The sequence below is a fragment of the Rousettus aegyptiacus genome, unplaced genomic scaffold (assembly GCF_014176215.1).
Source record: "Rousettus aegyptiacus isolate mRouAeg1 unplaced genomic scaffold, mRouAeg1.p scaffold_m13_p_11, whole genome shotgun sequence".
NCBI classification, from domain to species: Eukaryota; Metazoa; Chordata; class Mammalia; order Chiroptera; family Pteropodidae; genus Rousettus; species Rousettus aegyptiacus.
The window spans coordinates 1,608,087-1,626,585 of record NW_023416286.1 but is presented as its reverse complement, the minus strand read 5'-3'; the positions used below and the strand labels follow the sequence as shown (position 1 = coordinate 1,626,585).

Below are 18,499 nucleotides of genomic sequence, written 5' to 3'. Positions count from 1 at the left end.
CTCCCCGGCGTCCCCGGCCTCCCCGGCCTCCCCGGCCTCTCCGGCCTCCCCGGCGTCCCCGGCGTCCCCGGCCTCCCCGGGCTCCCCGGCCTCCTCGGTGTCCCCGGCCTCCTCGGCCTGCCCTGCGTCCCCTGCGTCCCCGACCCTCCCAGCCTCCCCGGCCTCCCCTGGCTCTCGTCTAAGCACGGCGAGGAAACCCACATGGCTGCGGGTCAGACTCCGTTTCAGCTTCCCCCGGAGCAGAACCGTGTGTTCCTTGGCAGAAACTCCTCCTAGGCCACCAAGCCCAAGGTCAAAGGGCAAGCAAGACTTCCATCCTGGTCATTGCTGTCCCAGTGAGAGGGGCCACTCTGACCCACCTCGACCCCTTGGAGCGCAGACAGTGAAGTCAGATTTCAGGGGCCTGGCGTCCGCAGCCTGGAGGAAGGAAGCCAGCCGTGCCAGGCGGGATGGATGGGTGGCGGCCATGGTCACACCAGAATCTGAACGTGATTAAAATGGTTAAGGTGATGTGACGTTATATGCATTTTACCACAAAAAAAGGTGTGTGGGGGGAGATATTGGCAGTTAATGTAGGAAATCACGTGGGCTTTAGCGATGCCCCAGCTGATTAAAATCCCACGTTAGCAGCAAGTCACTCAACCTCTCAGCCTCCATTTCCTGCTAAATTGGCATTGACAATGGCTGGCTCACTGGATTACTGACTGAGAGAATTCAGGAGATGATACACATAAGCATTTTCGGCAGAAGCGCTTTATAGATGCTGATTCCCGCTTTGCAACAAACGGGGCGGGGGGCGGGGAGGGCATCCTGTGCCCGTGAAGCATAAGGAGCTCATCGACTCTTCAGGCTGGAAGGCTTCTCTCTGTTCTGGCCACACGCTTCCTCTTGCCCTGACATGATAAGCCCCTCCATCTCCAGAACTCAGCTTAGACAGCCTGTCCTTTGCAGGCCTGTTCTTCCCCGTGGCTCTGCCTGAGTTATCTGTTCAATCGTAAGAACACATGTTTCAAGAACATAAACTCCGCTTGAGAGGAGACTGCCTCCTTCCTAGCTGTACGCCCAGAGCCAAGCAGACCCCAACGAAATGGGAAAGACTGTAGAAAAACAGGGGAAAGACGTGGGGGCTTTGCAGACAGGAACGCACCGTCCACGGACAAGACGACGTGGAAGACTGATAGAGAGCAGGTGGGGTCCTGGCAGAACAAGGTGGCGGCCACGGGCCACATAGCCTCTGTTTTTCCCAAGACGTGGAGTCGGAGAGTTTGGAGAGGAGGGGTGAGGAGTGGAGGGCCATCTGCAGACCGGCTCGGCCACTGGGCCCCTCCCCCTCCACTGCTGTGTTTGGAGCAGCTGCAGCCCCGTGGCCCCCTCCTCCAGCAAAGCAAAAGCTCATCTGGGGAGACGTGGGGCGGCGGGAAGGTATGCGGGCACCGGTCAAGGCAGAGCAGGTGCTGAGGGACTCGGGTCCCCACAGGAAGCCACAGGCGAAGGACCCCGTCCTCAGAGGAGACTTGATTAATCCTGGCAAGTCTGTGGGGAGGACACACTCATGGACCCCGAGACATCTCGCCGATGGCGGTGGAGGATGTGAGCGAGGCGAAGGAGACGGCTTTTGGGAAATCGGTCTGTCCATTTGCAAAGGGAACTCAGGCAGGTCACCTGTAAAAATCAGCATACCTCCTCATCAGTAAGACCGTCCATCGAACTTGTAAGACATTTACAAGAAACTAACGCTGCGAAAAAGCAATTTGAACAAATAGAACACATCAGTTCGGAGACTGGGAGACAGATAAAGCAAGAAATAGAACTTAAAAAAAAACCTTTCTAATCTAAGCTCCAAAAAGACATATTATTTGTCTATTGAAAAAAAAAAAATAGAAACAGATGGCCATGAAGAAAGAGCACTCGGAAAATTAAAAAATCTCAAAGGTTCAAAACACCATTGCTAAAATGAGAACCCAGAAGGACTGAATGAAGTCAAAGGTCAAATACAATCTGGAAGAGCTAGACAGAGAGAGAATTCCAAATATGGAATACTAATGAGGGATAATTAAGAAACACAGAGGATGTAGTATGTTAGGAGTTCCTGGAGGAGAGAACGGTAAATGGAGAGTGTATTTAAAGAAATAACAGAAGACGGAGCCAGTCCCCCCTTATCCGCAGTTTCGCCTTCCACGGTTTCCATCATCTGCAGTCAACCATGGTCCAAAAATGTTAGATGGAAAATTCCAGAAATAAACAATTCGCAAGTATTAAACCGTGAGCCGTTCTGAGGAGCGTGGTGCAATGTCGCACTGTCGCTGTGGCCTGCCCGGGGCATGAGTCACCCCTCGTCCAGCCTCCGTGATGTAGGGGTCTCCGCCCGGTAGCGCCTTGGTAGCCTCATCGGTTATCACGTCGGCCATCAAAGAGAGACCACATTCTCGTAACTTTTATTACAGGATATTGTCATAATATTTCTGTTTCATTATTAGTTGCTGTTGTTAATCTCTTACTGTAGCTAGTTTATAAAATCTATCGTAGGCACGTATATAGAGGAAAAACAGTATGTATAGAGTTCGGTATGAACTCATTTCAGGCGTCCACTGGGGGTCTTGGAACGCATCCCCTGTGGATAAGGGGGGACAGTGTAATTTCCCTGAACTGAAGAAAAACTCAAGGGCACAGAGTGGAAAAAACTTCTCAGTTACCCTATTCAGGTGAGAGTGGAGGAGGGTGATACACGTACACCAACACTTAGACGTATTCTGGTGAGAGTTTCGAATGCCAGATTTTAGAAGAAAAACGCTAAAACCTTGTAAGAGAAAACGAATTTCTTGTGCGGAAATGGGGGCTAAACTGGCATCAGATCCGTCTAAAGCAACCTGGACCCAGAACTCACCAGGAAACATCATTTTGACCTAGAATCCTATGTCCAATCAGACAAATAAAGTGCCAATAAAATAAAAAGCTAGCACTCACAAGATCTATCTCTTCCTATCCCATTGCTGAAACAAACCAACCAACAGAAAATCGAGGATGTATTCTTCCCAAACTTAGAAGAAACCTAAGGGAAAAGAGCCATGAATCCGGGACCCAACGGACCCCGGGCCAGCAGCTCACTCTGAAAAGAAGCCACAGGGCATCACGTGCACCCCAGTCCCGGCAAGCTGTCAGTTCAAATTAAAACGGAAAATGAAAGGGCTCCAGGAAGAGTATCTTTCAAAAGAAAATAGATTTCATTACACACATTGTTCTGGGTAAGAACCCGGAAGCGCTCAATGAGGACGCGGGGACATTTCGACAGCCACATACAAACACTCGCACAAAGAAACGACAGACTTCGGAGAAAACAGACGCCGCGTGAGACTCAGGTAGGGGCCTGAGGCGTCACACGAGTCTCAGCTCTGTAGAGAATTCGGAAGACTCCTCGATCTGATCGCGACCCTCGTTCGATGACACGGGATAACTTTTCCCTCTTCTACGGGTTCAGCCACGTTTGTGGGTCCCGTGAACCTGCGAAGCACCAAAGACTTAATTAGAGTTCTCGAACAGAATGGAAATGTAAGAACAATGGCAGATTCGAACAGAAATGGGGGAAGGAGGAGACAAGCAGGAAGACCTGATGTCTGCACCTTGCGGGGTGGCCTCCGGGAGAACCCCGAAGGGAAGGTGGTTACGCCTGGGGTTTGGAGAAGTTCAAAGGTAGAGGGGAAGGAGGAGGGTCTCTACCCCTGCCGCGGGCTCCAGCGGCCAAGGTGGCTTTGGTAGGAGGACACTCGAGAGAAGCCAGAGTCTCAGCTGCCACTGCCCGTCTTGCGACCCACGGCCACAGGAGCCATGCTCCGCCACCCCCGGCTCTTGCTGCTTCGGGCCCTTGCGAGTACTTGTCCCGTTTCTGAGTCACACTGTGCCTTTGTTACTTTCTCTTCGCCCGTGTTGCTGAGCACCGCTTAGTGTTTGCGGCCCGTGAAGTGCGCTTCGCTGTCCTGTCTCGATGGGAAACCACGGCACGCCTCTCGGAATTTAAAAATCGGCACCGTAAAGCAGAAAATTCGTTCCCCTCTCCTCGTAGGATCTAGTCTGCAGTATGCCAATAGTGAGCAGTTATTATTTTTTGCACACGTGCAAAAACAGAACTCATCTTTCACATCAACATAGCATCCTTTTTCTGAACGCCAAGATGGAGTTATTCCATGGGGGAAACTGAGGCACGGGAAAGGAAACTGTAGATGTTCGAGTCGTTCCCCTGCCCGTCCGACCCCCCACTCCCTGCCCTCAGAGGGGCGCGTTCGACCACGTCGGCGTTCGGAGATGCCGGCCTGTAGTCTCCACGTGCAGGGTTTGCATCGCCATCGGCATCAGCACGGTTGTCCTGACGGGTCCCCTGAAGTCACTTCCGCTTCCCTTTGCCCTTCTCTGGGTCCTCGGTGGAGATGAACGGCCGGCCATCCTCCCGCTGCTCTCCCTCCTCCTCCGTCCTTTCCGTGGCAGGACATCCGTGTTCAGTCACCCTCTAGCCCTTTCTCTCCCTGGCTGACTCATGTCCATTCTGTCAAGATCCTTGTGGGTCTTACTGTTTCGAGCGGTCAGCCGTCCTGGTGGCTTTTCTTTGAAACCTTCCCAAGCGCTTTCTCTAAGCCTCAAAGGTCAGCACGGGAAGGCCGCTCCGGTACGCGGAGGGCCGAGAACATAATCCTTTTTATGGTTTGAGGATTGAAGCATAAAACAAACCATCGACAGTCCTGCTTTACAGATGAACAAACACATAAATCTTGGCTTGCCCTCTTTTGTCTTCGATGTTATCAGTTTCTCTTTCGGAGCCAGTTTGTTGCCCGCCGGGCTATGGCAGGGAACCCTATTTTCCTCCCTAATGCCTGTCCTCCCCTTTGGTGCACTAGGACCCCCAATTATTGGCTGGGCACAGGATCAGCCAGAATGAAGATTATTTTCTGGTCTCCCCTGTAGCTCGCTGTGACTGAGACCGAGTTCTGGCCACTGGAATGTTAATGGAAGCGTTGGATGCAACTGGCAAATATTTTTAAAGGCTAAAGGCACGTCCCCTCCCCCTCCCTCACCCCCATATCCTGCCAAAGGAGAACGGGAGGTTGGGGTCAGCCACCTTCCAGGACTGTTGACATCTCGGTAAGGAGGGAGGGTCAGTGACAACCCGGAACCAGATCGTCTCGTGTCCCCTGGAGCAGCCCTGGGCTGCCTCCCATCTGCCTCCTTTGACGTGTGAGAGAAGTTATTTTCTGTTTTTCTAAACCTCCGGTTTGCGTGTGAGGGGAGAGGTGTTTGTTTATCTCATGCGCCTCAACCCGACGCTGACGGATTCCGTCGCCCTCAGGCTGCGTTCCCGTGTGTCTTACTTGCGTAGGGTGACGTGGAGAGGAAGTGACGGGCAGCTGGCCATGCCCGCTGTGCGCCGGTGGCTCAGGCATGTGGGATGCTCGCTGCAGATCAGATGATTCTCGTGCCTTGTCTCATGCAGTCCCGCTGTAAAGCTATGATGCTGCTACTGTCTGCATTTTAAACGAGAGTGAACTGACACTCAGCGGTTAGGTGCCCACGTCCCAAGTCACACGGTTGGTCGGTCACTAGTGGATGTGGGATTTGCGTCTGGACAGCCTGGTCCCAGACCCGCCCACCCTCTTGATACTCTTTCTGAATGCTGATTCTGTTCCTCAAGGACCTACCAAAAAGGTGTTCGGAGTAGCTACCATTGCCTGAGTCCCTGCTGTGTGCGGGTCCTGTGAATGTAGAGAAAGAACATTCTAGAAAGGCCGGACCGAACCGGGCGTGGGAGAAGCAGAGTAAGCCTGGTGGCCGGGGCTTGAATTGCACGCCGGCAAGCCACGTGCTCAGAGCCCCTTCAGTGACGCTGTGCACTGTCATTTTCTCCTGTTTCTACCCATGCGTTTTGAAGTCGTAATGATGGATGAATTCTTTTTGAAGTTCGGTAATCCGGGACTCTTTTTTTATTCTCTCAAAGCTTCATCCGGACTTTCGCTTTGTTTTATGTTGAGAATTCAGGCATCATAAACATCGTACTCATCACGTGATTACAATAATTCTGGAAAGCAGTTACTCTGAGGTACATCTCGTCCTGTTGACTCACATCCAAACGCATTATGAGACGAAAAATAAAAGGTGCAATAAAAATATAGGAACACCAACTATTAACCTGGTGACACTCTACACAAATCAAGCTACAAGTAAAGTCAAAGAAAAGATTCTTTAGTGTCTTATAAACAGACGACTGTACCCAAACAAACACATCCTCTCGCATACTAACAACCTTTGGAAAATTCAACACTCAACATACTCAATAAACACTGTTAATTCAATGGCCCATGAAAATAACTGCTTTTCCCACTTGTTCTTACTCTTTAGCTGTTCTTGAATGCAGAGGACGCTTCTCCGTGCCCATTGTGAACAATCAGTAAGGTGAACTTTCCGTCCAAATTAAACTATCCTTCCCTGTGAAATTCTACTATGAATTTTTATGCTCCTGTATGAGCCTTGACTATCAACCTTACTGTCCTTTTAATTGAGTTTTATAGATGAAAACCTCACTCAGAACTGAGTATAAATTATACACATTATAACTTTGAACCAATATTGCAAATTCATCCTCTGAGCCATGTTCCCCCATCGATGCGCTAAAATGACACAGATAACATCAGGTGCAGGATGTAAGAACTACTTTTTTTAAAAGAAAAATTTGTTATGGAAATAATAGAGTGATGAACTACCCAAGTAGTTCTTAAATAAAGAAGCTAGGTAGTTTCTTATAGCACCATGCAGTACCGTAAGAAGGAATGGTTAAGAATAAAAGCAATTTAGAGACAAACTCAATAGTTTTGATCACAAAAAAATATAAACTATGGCAAAAATATGGCATATATTTTTTATAGATGCTCTCAAACACGCTGAGAAAGCTCCTTTCTATCCTAAATTCCTTCTCATCTTTATTTTATTTTAACAATAACGCATAGCGTTGGCAACAAGGTAACAAGACAGACACTATAGTCTAAGTTTACACACCCTTTAGAAATCAAGTTTGCAATATGTATCAAATATTTTACACCAATACATTTATTTCTATGTATCTGACTTAAGAAAGTAAATGATACATGGTTAAAGGTTTATTTACACAGATATTCATGATTTACTTTCTTAAGTCAGATACATAGTTAAAGGTTTATTTACACAGATATTCATGAGAATGTTTTTCTTAATAGTGACAAATTGAAACTAACATAAGGTCAATATTAGGAGAAGGGTTAAGCTAATTATGCTCAAACGTGAAAGAGAATAACATGTGACCATTCGGTTTCACTTTACAAAGGCTTTTTATGCCACGGGAAAGGCTTTTTTCGAAAAAGTGCCATCGAGATCAGATCTGGTCCTGAAACTCGGTTGCAGAGTCAAGGCGGCGAGGAGAGTGGATCCTGCTCGGCGTCGTGATGTCAGCAGCAGCGTTCAGGGTGAAGGCTCAGATTAGGGTCGCGGTCGCAGAACTCTGCGTTCAGTGGGAGGAGGGCCTGAAGAGACTCCGAGGAAAGGGAGAGCGGGAGGGCCACGGGCGAGGACGGCGGAGACCGCGCTACTCTAATATGGAAAGCACAGTGTTCTCTCCTGAGGCCCCCCTTCTGCCCTGCCATGTAACCCGGAACCCCGGGGCAGGCTCCATATGCGGGGGCGGGGGGAGAAGACTGGAAGCAAATACCCCGAAACGTGGCATTTGAGCGGCGGAGTATGGGTAAATCTAATTTCTTTCTTTGTGCCTTCGTGCGTTTGCAAATTCGCCTGATGGCCGAGAAGCATTTTTAAGGATTTCCGACTGCAGAAAGTGGTGCTTTAATTCCGCGTGCCAAGTTCGGAAACGCGCCGCAGCGGAGCAAGACCGGCGCGACACGGACAGGATGCCCGCTCTGCCCCTCCCAGCGCTCAGCCACCTGCTCTGCAGACGCGCCCGCCGCTCGGCCGCCGTGCTGAGCCGAGAGCGGCTCCGACGTGTTTTCTTAAACAGCTGCTTCGGGTCTGGCAGTTGGTGTATGACACACACACACACACACACACACACACACACACAGCCTTTAACATAGTCATCCGTCCATCCGTGCGATCATTCACTGTGCTCCCTTAGATATTTCAAAGATGAAGTAATAATTAAGCCCGTGATGTTCGCGTTCTTTATGCGGAATGTACTAGAAGAGCTAAGCAGTGGTTTCAAGGAGAGGATATTCCTGCCCGAAGAGACACCTGACTTCGCGGAGGAGGAACCGCATTTGGGCTTCACCTTGTTGGACTTGACCTTGAAGTACGTGGGATTCCGACGTGGAGATGGGGAGGCTGCTGTAATCTCCCCCAGGGTGGGCACTGCGTGCACCTCATTCACTCCCGGTTCCCTAGCCATTGGCCGGGCTGACATCGAGGTGTCGCGTGGGCCCCGTCCCTTCCTGGGGACTCCGGGAAGAGCCTCGTTTCCTCCGGGGCCTTGGCCGGCTTCCGGAGGCCACCCCCATTCCTCCTCCATCCTCGGCGTGAGCATCTCTCTGATCCTGATCCTTCATCGTGGCCTCTCTGCTCCCCTCTGACCGAGTGCTTCGGTCTCAGACAGCCCGGCGCCCCCGGGGCGCTGACCTCCGCCCCTGCCCGGGGTAGCCCGTGTCCCCTTCCTACCCCCTCCCCAGTGACTCCTCAGAAGTTTCCTTCCGTCTCTTTCCTACACTTAAACGTAAACTCCATCCAAATGTGGATACTCGTCCGTTTTGCCAAGAGCTTAGAATGGTGCCCGGCGCATCGTTCTCACTTAATAAATATTGAATGAGTTCCGTTTTTCATTCCTTTTAGCACACTGTAAATGAACATCCTCCTCCACCTCAGGGACTCTCCCGGGTGATGGGGATACAGGAGACTCGGGGAGCCAGGCAGAAGACAGGCGTGCAAACAGCTTCGTGACCGCACGCGGGAGGCGGAGGGGGCGCTGAAGGGGCCAGCAGCCCCCGGGGGTCAGGCCAGCCTTCCCAGCGCGACACCGAGCAGAGCACGGAAGACAGGCAGAGAGGGGCCAGGTCAAGGATTGGAGCACGTCCACCGCGACCGCGAAACTTGCCGCCCAAGCCGGATGCTTTGGAGAGTGAAAGGGAGGCTGTTAATCATTACACCCAACACCCGGTGTAAACAGAGACCGCTCTGGGCAAACCGGGCGACTCAGTCGCTCTTGGCAGAAGGAGCCACGTGGGCGAGGCCAGAGGGTGGTGGGAGCGCCTGGAGTGTGGGGGGGGAAGGGCTGTGGCCGAGCCGAAGGAGGGGCCGGGCCGGAGGCGGGGGTGGGCTGGAGTTGGGGGGGGGGACCCGTTCTGGCCAGCAGGGGACTGCACCTTGGCCTCCAGCACTGGGGGCCCGTGGTGCTTTCTCAGCAGGAGACCACTGAGACTGGGTTTGCATTTGGGGACAACAGCAGGTAGAGAAAGGACCGGAGGGAGGGGCAGGAAGTACATACAGGTGAGGGACCAGACAGCAGGCGGGTGCCGCGGCTCTTCGGGGAGGGTGCGCCCCAGCATTGACCGGGCTGCAGGGAGGGGCAGGAGATGAGGCAGGAAAGAAACAGATGGTGCTGAAGTTTCCAGAAAATGGATAACGGTGGCGGCGTCTCTCCTTCCCCATAAGGCGGTGACAGACAGAATGACCTCAGCTGCCTGGAGGACTGTGAGCCGACAGGGGCAGGGACGGAAGCCGACTCCTGCGGGGGCCCCGCGCTGAGTCACTGAGTCCGCAGGGGTCAGGGCGGACGGCACGGAAGGAGTCCGGGGGTCTCGTGGGCACCAGGGGCTCCCGCGGACGGATGCGCCGAGGCAGACAGGCCGGGAGGCAGGGCCCCGAGGTGTACGTCGAGCCGCGGCCGCGCACCTTGCGTTTGTGCCTCGTGGAGCAGGACCCCAGGGCCGACCCATGGAGGGACCCGTGAGACGCGCCCCCGAAAGGCGGCGTGGGCGGGGGGAGGGGGCAGAAGAGGTGACTGTAGGCAGATCGGTGTGACAGAGTGATGCGTGCTCGGTGCCCGAGGGGTGGGGACCCCCACAACGGCACACGCTGGCCCCGTGCCCTGCCCGTGAGTCCTTGGTAAGCTCCCTTAAAAGTTGCTTTTATGTCATGGTAACATACGCACAACAAATGTTACCGTTCCGGTCACGTTTAGGGTGCGGCCCAGGGGCATTACGCGCTTCCACTTGGTCGCACGAGCGTCGTCACCATTTCCACCCCAAACCTTCCCAGCGCCCGCAACAGAAGCGCCGTGCCCGTCAGGCGCCAGCGCCCCCTGCCCCCCGCCCCCAGCCCTGGCCACCCCCCTCCGCTCTCTGGCTCCAGGTGCTTCACAAAGGCGGAGTCCTACGGTGTTTGCCCTTTCGTGACCATCCGACGTCACCGAGCATCCTGTCCGCAGGGCTCGGCCAGGGGCACCTGTCACGATGTCCTTCCTGTTCTTCAGGCCGACCCGATACGTCATTCCGTGCGTTTACCATGTTTTTCATTGATGCATTCATTCCCCCCACCACCCCGAAGGGTACCTGGGGTGTTCCCACATCGGACTATTGTTGAGTTAATCACTTTTTGAATCAAGCGATCACACACCGTTCCTAATTACCTTGTCGAGGAGGCAAGAGAGTTAAAATGTTAATAATGCCACAACCCATTGGAACTCGGCTGATCACCCTGCAGCGGGGGGCTGGGGGGGGGCAGGGGTCCGGGAGGTTGGGGGGGGGGAGGCGGGGGGGGCCGGGAGGACGCCTTCGGAACAAAGGGAGGTGTCTGCTGGGATTGCTAACAGCGGGGTCTCCACACCTGCGAAAGGGAAGGAAATAGGAAGCAGGAGTCATTCCCGGTGGCTGAGGGTGGCTGAGACCGTGGGGCACCTAAGGATTAAAGGCTGGGAAGCCAGCTGGCCTTTCACGCTGCACCTTCTTAGCTTCTCAGGCCGAGTCTTTCCCCCTTCCCCGCTGTAGGTCCATATCAAAGGAGATGGGTAAACAGTCTTTAAAACTGTAACTCTCAGGAACTAAGGCGGACACGTAAACTGAGCTCCCTGAGCACTCTGGGTCCCTCTCAGTGGCCTTCCTCCCCCCCGCCCCCCGCCCCGTCTGTGGAGTGTCACTCCTTTTATAAAAAACTTTCCTTCTGACTCCGACTTTGGCGTGTGTGCTGAATTCTTTCCACGCCACCAAAGCACCCTCCTCTTCTCTGGCCACAGGGCTGGCCTCCCCGTTGCTGGGGGCAGCGTCCCTGCCCTGCATCGAGGCGCATGACCATGCTTCGCGCGTACCCGGGTCCTGCCGGGGCCCGCGGGGGGTCTCAGTCCTTCCGTGCCTTCCCCTCGGGGGGGGGGCGTTCCCCATTGGACAACGAAGAAACGGAAATTTGGAGGGTGAAGAGCTACTCAGGATCACACTGGACGTGCGGGGGGCAGGGAGCAAGGGGGTAGTCAGCCAAGCCCTGCGACCCCCTCATTCTTAACTCGAGACCCTCCGGCATTTCACGGGCCGACCGGGACCACAGCGCTTTATAAAATTTGACTTCCCCTTATCCACTCTTCCTGTTGTCTGTTTCCCATTCCCCATGAGATGACGGATAGAATCCTTAACAAGAAACAGACAGACAGACACAAACAAACAACTTACTGCTTACAGGCAGCAAAGGAGAGGAAGAAATGGCTCTGGGGACGCTGTGTGTCACCTTGTCAGGATAAGCAGCCCTGGGCTTGAGCTGTGGGAAGAGGCCTGCATCTCCCTGTTACCTGGATGATGATGGAAAGAGATTCTGCTATAACCTGTCATTTGTCTGTCCTCAGGGTTTGTGCCAGAAAGCAGATATATCTGCTCCTGTGCATAACTGCTGTTATAAACAAACAAACAAACAAACAAGCAAATAAATAAATAAATTTCGGCGCGTGTTGGTAGGATTGACCCGAGGGAACTGGGAAAGGCTAAAGCAAGACAATAAAACACAAAAACAAAACAAACCCACAAAAAAGCAAAAACACAAACTACAAAAACACCAGAAAAGGTGACGCTGCTGAAGTGCCCAGGAAAACGACGCCTCTTCCTATGGGACCAGGTGTTGGCATCTGATCATGTGACCGTGCGGTCACATGACGGACCGTGAGCACTGCGCTGCTTTTCTGTCTGGACCCTGAGGATGGAGCACCAGGAGCGTGAGAACGAAGCATTTGTGGGTTCGTTTCCCTTCTTCTCGTCGTTCGTTTCCCTGCAAGTTCTTCCTCTTGACCGAGCGGGAAAAACAAGCCATGGACAGCCAGCCCTCCTGAAGCAGGCAAACAGACGCTGTGGACTTTACTAGAAGAGTCTCTGCCGGTGAAGGCAGGACATGGGCGCTCTAAGCCAGTCCTGGGGGAGGAAGCGTCGGAGTTCAAGGGCATGCCTTCCTTGGGCAGAGGGACCAGAATCCACCTGAGCTCACACTGAGAAGTTGCGTTCAAAAAGAAAAAAACTTCAGAACGTGCCTACTGGTTTAAAAACATTTGTCACATAAATATGTCTTTTATTTCAGCTTTAAAAATACTCAGTTTACTTTATTTTTGAAATAGCTAAACATCTGCACGGTTCCCAACTCGGAGAGTATAAAAAAAATACACAGCAAGAAGTCCCCTTCCGTCTCGTCCGTGGTTGATTCATTCCCACTTCCTCAGACCCAGGAAATCACCATTAGTTGTTTCTTGTATATTTGACCGGGGGTTATGCTAAATATATTTTGGAAATTTTGCTTTTGTTAACATTGCTATGTTTGGCTATTTTAAGTTTTTTTTTTTTTTTTTTTTTTTAAAGAAGTGGAAGCCATGCCTGTTTCCTTTAACTGATGACCGAGCTTGAATGTTATAGGAAAGCCCCCCAGTGGCACATGGCCCCCCAACAACCAGGTGCCCCAGGTAGGTGAATTAAGGTCAGGTGGCAAGGAGGCCGGCCCGCTGGGTGCTAAGACGTAAATCTGACAGCGAACTCACACGTTAGAGCCCAATTTTACAATACAGACTCCCAGAGTACGGTTACGTTCTCGTAAAGCACAGAGGAAATCCCCCCTGAAAAACCTGAGAAGTGGGTAATAGGGAGAGGGAAGGGGGAGGGAGGTGGCTGTCGCCACAGAAAAAACCCTAAAAACACAATAAAGAAAATCAGTCATGGCTGGGGAAGGTAGACATAGGTACTGGAGACTTTTTTGGGTCCAGAGGATATAACTTTTTTCCTTTCCCGATGAACTTTCTCTAGAGATGAGCAAACGTTGAGAGTGGAGAACAGCTTGCACAGAGGCAGAGTGTCCGCGGATGCTTCCGGAAGCTTCGATCGACCGTGTCGCCTAGTTAAACGTTTACTCCCGTGTCCAGAATCCTTTTATTTTTATTCGCTCTGGAATTGGGCCTACGCGCAAGTGCAGGCGTTCATCAGTTTGAGCCGATGCGGTGACAAGTATTTATTGAGCCCTCGCTGTTCTGTCCCAGGCGTTGGGGACACAGCTCTGTGGACGGACAAGGCTCCAGCTCTCGTAGAGCTTTGCCCGAGGGGAGGGGACCAGGCGCCGGGGCAGGTGTCCCTGCAGAGGTGACAGGTAGTCGAGGCCCGTCCCGTGAAGGGCCGAGAGTGCCGCGGGGAGGAGGAACGGCCTGCGGAGATGCTCAGAGGTATGCCATGGGGCCTGTTGGCGTTTAAAAAAATAAAAATGGGGGTGCGCGTGCGAGGAACACGGCGAATGAATGAGATGAAGATGGAAAGCCCGGAAGGACCGGGAGGCAACGACAGGTGTATCCGTTTCTTTTCTTTTTTTTTTTTTTAACATTCTTTTTATTTTTTTGCTTTTTTCCCCACTAATTCTAGTAATCGTCTGTCACCATGCACACTTATCAAAATATTCTCGACTATCGTTATCGATGCGTCTGTTCTTAAAAGATAGTTAAATCGCTGAGATTTTCCAGCTTTTCCCTTCGGGGCAGGTGACCTCACTGTCTAGTGCGTGGTAGCATTTCTGCTGCCTGAAGAAGAAACGATCACTCTCTTTTCTGAATGCTTGTAATAGCATCGGTCACACGATTGGCACTTGTCTGAAGTTGATTGTGTCCGTGTCTTCTCTCAGTCAGAGGACAGACTCTTTGAGGGCAGGACTCTTGTTCCTTAACTGTCTACCGCCCTCAGCCTTCACAGGTGGGAGATGCTTGAGAGCCCCCTCTAATCAGACCCCGCTTAGCCGGGAGCCAAGTGCCGAAGGGAATATTCTCGTTTACTTCTGTGCCCGCCCCAAGTCAAGGGCATCTCCCCAGGTCTAGACCTGTGAGTCTGACGTCTCCTTGAAACTCCCCGCCTCGTGTAGTCTCAGCAGATTGCAGGACTGGATCCCAGAGCAACAGGATGAAGGACAGGAAGAGGCTGTAGGGTAGGCTGATCCCACCATGAACTGTTGATGGATACGACAGTGGCGGTCCTAAGATCTCGGGGGCCGGAACCTTCGCTGGTGTCTCTGTGCGGGCCCTTCACATTCCCCTCATCGGTACGAACGCCCCGCAACACGCGGTGCAGCCTCAGACACATCCTACCCTCTTTCCAGGGCCCTGCACGCACCGCACCCTCTGCCTGGGGACCACTGCACCCCACGCCCTCTCCCGACTTCGCCCTATCCTTCCTGACGTGAAGCTGTCCTCAGCTTCTCCCTCTTGCAGGAAGAGCCCGTCCCAGCCCCCCTGGGAGCTGACCGCACTTGGTCCTTCATTTTCTCAGTTTTTTTTTTTCTTCTATAAAAATCATCTCCCTACCCCAGTGGACCGTGTGCTTCCTGAGGATAAAGATTTCTCTTATTCATTGGTAGATGATGAACGTACACACTCATTTTAACGAACTCACGTTTAAGTTTTAAATAGAGCATAGCAGGGCCGTGCCTTGAACCCTCTCCTTTCAAACCTAGATTCCAATATCGACGCAGTCGTAGGTGTGTCGGCTGTGTGCCACCCAAGTCACACCTCCGCGGTGCGGATGACCGGACTTTGCTCTTCGGAATCAGAAGTCAGCCTTGAAAAGCAAGCGGCTGGTTTGTTGATTCCACCCGACAAAAGGACATCACCGTTTTGATTAACGTCTACCTTGGGCCGGCTGGATGACATCAGTTCATGTCACCAAGAAGGTCGATTCCTTCGGCTGCCAACGGGCGGGGAGAGAGGGGCGGAGGTCACGGGTTTCCACGGCTCAGTGTCTGGGTGTGGACCCTGGCTCCGCGCTGGCTGCGGTCGAACGAGCAGGAAGTGGCTGAGGTCCCGGCGTGCTGGAAGGTGACGTGAGAAAACTCATCTAAAGTACCACTTAGGTCCCCAGCACACAGCGGCTCATTACATCCGAGCGAGGAAACTCGGGGCCAAATCTGCCCACCCTAACTTTTAAAACGTTGACTTTGAATGGCCACTCAGAGCTCTCCAGTTCCAGCCGGGGCCTGGCCCTCTCCCAGACAAGCTCCATGTTTTGTCCTCAGGGGTAGGCATTTTCCGGATGAGGCACATCAGACAAGGAAATATCTGTGTGAGTAAATTCTGTCGCTAGAAGCTTCCGGTGGGTCCCACGGGAGCCAGTGCCTCTCGAGCTCCTCCTAGAATCCAAATGAGGCACCCTCACGTGGCCGAGTAGATACGAGTGTGGCTTCTGGAGCCAGGTTCAAATCCCAGGTCCGCCACTTGCTAGTTGTGTGAGCCTGTGCAGGAGAAGAAGACCTTTCCCTTCTCCCCTTCTACATTCTTTGGCCGGCCTAATAATCAAATTGACATAACACAGATGAACAGGAAAACATTGAATAGAAATATGAGACTCAAAGAAATGAGCAAAGCAGGCAGCTTTTCTACCTTTTTAGACAAACTATACATTTGTGAATAATTGACAAAACAGAGACATTTGGGCTTGGGGTAGCTAGTGAGTGGAGAAGCCACAAGGTTTGTTTATACAGTTTTCTCAGTCCTGGATTCCTGTCTCTGGTGATAAGGATGTCTCTACGGCCTTGTGCAGGGCGGGGACCTTCCCTGGGGAGAATTATCTCCTGTTTTCAGTGGGAAAAAGGAGGGTCAGAGTGTCTTTCTTTCACTGGCTGTTTCTCAAGTAATTTTAATTCAAAATAATCAATATGCTAAAGTATACATATATTCAGGGACGCCATATTCTGCTCCCAGTGCTTGGGAAACTTATCTCTGTGCCTCAGTCTCCTTCTCTTGAAAATGGGGATGATAACAAGAGCACCTACTTCCCTGGGTTGTTAGGAAGGTTTGCTAAAATGCTTGGTGTACAGATAAATCCTCAACGAGCACTACCTGTCATTATGGCTGTCGAGTAACAAAATACGTGTGGCTTGCAAGGAATGGGACGGTACAGGATTGTGTAAAAGTATCCAGACGAAACAGTTTTTAAAAACGTGCTGACCAAATGGATTTGGCTTGGCTCTAGTTTATTTACTTGCTCGGTTTTTGGAGTTATCTGGGTCTGTTTTGCAGCTTATGACCTTGGAAGGCCCAAAAGAAGTCAGTTGTGCACAAACTCACCTTTCTAGGCACAATGGCGTTCTTTGTACAATTGATACACCTGCAGGCAAAAACTGTGCTCTCAGCCCAGCCAGATGAACCCCTCCAAGTTCTGGGTGCAAAAGTGTGGCGTTTTAGCCAAATCCTATGTTCTGCATTACACATGGTTAACACACACACACACACACCAACTCCCCAGAGCGGCTCCTAGCATATAGAAGACTCTCTTCTCATGTCTATGCCTCTCTGAATAACCTTGGGCTGGGGAGACCAGGAATTGTGAGGCTCTGCAATTAGGTTTTATGGTATCACCTGCAAAGGTGATGGCTATGACATCAACTGAGCGCCGCTCCAGGTAATTATACCAGAAATCCATTTTAATAAGGCCTTGTTCTTATATAAACTTATGTATAAAGCCAGTGGCCTGTTTGTGACATTTTAGGATTCACGGACAAGGAGGCATGGTGGTGGGCAGCGTAGTTGCAGAGGGGGTCAAATTCTGGCACCTAAGACCTGTTCGTTGGACCAAGTGGGGAGGACAGAATGACGATAGACATTTATTCAATTAGGATCTAGGGGCACGGGTGACACTGGTAAGGAGGCCCAGGCAGGCCCTGGAGGTCTAAGCAGGATGGAGCACAGCAATGTAGAATTCCGGTGGGTGACACTTCCAAGTCTAGGCAGGAAACAGGAAGCAAGCACTCACATACCTGGATGCCTGGTGGTGACAAACAGGGTCCTAGCCACTGGCTTGGGTATCAGGCAAAGAGGGAGGGCCCCAACTTCCATGGAAAACCAGGCCACCTACTCTGGGGCTGAGCTATATCCTATTTGCAACGCCCCCCCCCCCCCCCAAGTAAGCATGTAATTGAAGTCACTATGGAAACAGCATTCACGTCCCAGAAAATGTATTTTCCACTTACATTTTTGTTTGAATGCTTTGTTTTGTTTTTTTGAAGGATGTAAGACATACCTGATTTTGGGTTTGTCAGAAATCAGGTCCCCAGCCCCCACCGAAATGGGGGAACCCAGAAAAGCATCCCATCACTGCATTTCACCAATCGAAAAGTACCACGAACTTTCTAATAATTGATAAAGTCATCACTACTAACTTGAACTACTTTCTCCAATAGGAAGAAATGAAGCTGAGCAAGGCGCAGTGATCAATTTTTATAAAAGTGGCAAAGAGGAATTATTCCTCCAGCTAACACTGCTTAAATATTTCTCACTGTGAAACTGCCTGTCTCTGTAACATCATCACTGCTGGGCTGAGATCTTCCCTATTTTGTAACTCAATTTTCAGAACGAATATATTTAGGAACTATATTTATAAACATTCTAAATTTATGGCCAACAGGCTGGCAGGAAGACGGCTTCCTCCCCCTTCCCCCTACCCTCGTCACCATTACTTACCTTTCTTCTTAATTCAAAGAGCTAAACATAGATTGTTCTTTACCTCTTTCATTTTTACTTCATCAGTGTCTTGCTAAGTTAGGGAGTTTTGACTCAGGTGACTCACCCGATATGTCAAAAGAAACAGAACACCTTACATTTTGGTAAGTGCTTGAGACGTTGGATTACCTGGGTTACTTTAACTGTACAGAAGGTTTCCTCCTCTCCGGCTCAGAATGATGCAGATCACCGCCCTGGTTTTGTGTTTCGGCGTGGGGAATGGCTGTGCCCCCCGCGCTTGGTGGAGCCAGGCCCCTCCGGCATTTACCTAGGTCGCCCCCGCTGCGACCCGCATCTCCCCTGGCAGCCCCTCGCAGTTAGAGCTCGCGCCCGCGCGCAGGCTCTAGGACCCGGAGGGACGCGGGCAGGAGGCGGGGCCTGGGAGAGCTCGGAGCCGGGCCGGTTAGGGAGTTCCCCGGGGGGCGCGCTCCAGGCGTGGGGCGGGGGGAGGCGTGCGCTGGGAGTGGGCGGGGCCTTGGCGGGCGGGGCCGAGCGAACGGCGGGGTG

At 51.9% G+C, this 18,499-nt stretch overlaps 2 long non-coding RNA genes across 10 annotated transcripts in view; one reads left to right on the top strand and one right to left on the bottom strand.

Moving 5' to 3' along the window:
• Positions 1 to 13,386, top strand: part of LOC107498596 — a 42,093-nt gene extending 28,707 nt beyond the window's left edge. For all 3 annotated transcript variants that reach the window (XR_004953274.1, XR_004953272.1, XR_004953273.1), the window contains 2 exons: positions 12,834 to 12,934; positions 13,272 to 13,386. This is a non-coding gene — a long non-coding RNA (uncharacterized LOC107498596). The remainder of the gene's footprint in view (positions 1 to 12,833; positions 12,935 to 13,271) is intronic.
• Positions 691 to 18,352, bottom strand: LOC107498595. 7 transcript variants are annotated; one of them, XR_004953270.1, is made up of 3 exons: positions 18,122 to 18,352; positions 11,677 to 17,216; positions 691 to 1,662 (listed from the first exon to the last, which is right to left on the bottom strand). It is a non-coding gene; the product is annotated as an uncharacterized LOC107498595 (long non-coding RNA). The 7 variants fall into 7 exon arrangements; XR_004953269.1 differs by lacking the exon at positions 691 to 1,662 and adding an exon at positions 3,143 to 3,498 and having other exon boundaries at positions 11,670 to 17,216; XR_004953268.1 differs by lacking the exon at positions 691 to 1,662 and adding an exon at positions 10,752 to 10,836 and having other exon boundaries at positions 11,670 to 17,216.
• Positions 18,353 to 18,499: the final 147 nt, after the last annotated feature.